Genomic DNA, 1,965 nt, shown 5'->3' on the forward strand with positions numbered 1-1,965 from the left:
AAAATTATAATTTAATTCCATTACCAATATGTTAGGAACCTAAAAGGTCACACACAAAGGTTGCAATTTGGATTCAATTGAGAGAGTGACGATTTAAGTTAGACTTAAATCAAATTCTAGGTTTTATCTATTAAGGATCTACTTAAAAGATTTTATTAGGCATCAGTTAAATATTATTAAAGACTAATTTTAAAAATTTCAATATGTCTAATAATAAAATTAAACTTAGATATAAATATCACATTATAGCCACTCTTTTCTAAGGTAACAAAAAAAAACTAATAGTTTTTCCTTTGAGTGCCGCCACTCTTGAGAAGGCTTTTTTTCAGAAAACTTCTCCATTAACTCTTTGCTAGAAATCAAAGAATAAAAGAGGATAAACCATTGTCCGCTTGCTAGCACAAACCTATGGAATAAAACTCTCTCTTTGAAAAAGATCTGTTGCAATCATGTGTGCAACATTGGAGGCGAAGTGTTTGAGTGGCTAAGATCCTTTCACACAAGAAGGTGTTTACATTTTTCAGCACCTAAAGGAATTCACTTGATTATGATATCATTTGGAAAGGTAAAAGCCTTTTTTTATTTTCTACGGTATTTAACATTATATTAAACAACCAAGTTGATCCAAAGGTAGGAGGCATGGTTTATATTTTGTTTCAATTTTTGTTATTCTGCCATGCTGATGCTTTAATCATGCTGTTCCTAGTAGTGATATCAGAGCCTCTATTGGCTCATTTTAATGCAAAGGTATGTCTTGTTATTGTCTAATTCCAATTTTAATTGGACATGTGGCAATTGGAAGAGATCAAGTAAGGTTTAAATTTTGATTATGTTTTAAAATTATTTATCAGAGATTCAATTTTTTATTTTTAATACTTTTTTGTTTCAACAACAAATCTTGCTTAAATGTCTCAATTTTGCAGAACAATACGTCCATGAGATGCATAAAAGAGTCTGGCAAGAAAAAGATTTGAATTCATGGAAAACTATATGCGATTTGGTGACAGAATTTGATTCTGTCCAGATTTGCATATGGTTTGATTTTTAATTTTTAACAAGGGTCTAAAAGCCTCTAAAATTCTAAAAAAATTTAAAATTAATCTACATTGAAAGTCTTTCAATATGATTGCTTACTAGCTGCAAACAGTGAAGGAAAGGCCATGAAATCGTGGCTAAAACCATTGCTGCTAGCAGTAATTTCAAGTCAGAATTTGGGCTAAGAAAGTCATTTTTAAAAAGTCCTAAAATTGTGCAATTGTTGTACCTTTTTGGATAATGTTTGAAGTTTGAATATGTTCAAAAGATGCCTGGAAAGATTACAAAGATTAAAGGATTTAGTCCCTTGATTTATGCCACCATAATGCCACATATGCAACCTAAAAATTGCAGCTATGTACAGAATACATAAGCTACTGTTTTTTGGGGTTTAGGCCAGATAAATTAAGTCTAAAAATTATGAAATTTTAATATGGAAAGGATCTTTTTGTTATCCAACCATGGTTAAAATTTGGGAATTAAATTCCTTGATTTGGTGTTGCATCGAGCCACAAAACTGTGATTGGTACAATATTGCTAGAATTTTATAAAGTCATGGTTTTTGGATTTTAATGTCCATATTTGCAGCTTAAATTAGTACAATTAAAAACATTAATTCACTAAACAATATCTTATGAAAAAGTTCCAGAAAGATAAATTTTGATGTATTTAAATTAAGGAATTCGATTCCTTAAAATAAAGATATCAGAATTTAATTAATCATATCTATAAATTTAGAAATTTAATTCCTACAAATATAGGAGTATGATAAATATGGATAAGATAAATATCATGAATTAATTTCCTTCTCTTAAGAAGAGAAATTCGAATAGGACACTTAAATATAATTAAAGATAATGTTATTTTAAATATTATATTTAAATTATCTAATGAGATTAAATAATTGAAGACACATAATCTTTAATTTAA

This window comes from Theobroma umbraticum, unplaced genomic scaffold (assembly GCF_002168275.2).
Source record: "Theobroma umbraticum cultivar Fairchild unplaced genomic scaffold, ASM216827v3 scaffold_56.0, whole genome shotgun sequence".
Taxonomy (NCBI): domain Eukaryota; kingdom Viridiplantae; phylum Streptophyta; class Magnoliopsida; order Malvales; family Malvaceae; genus Theobroma; species Theobroma umbraticum.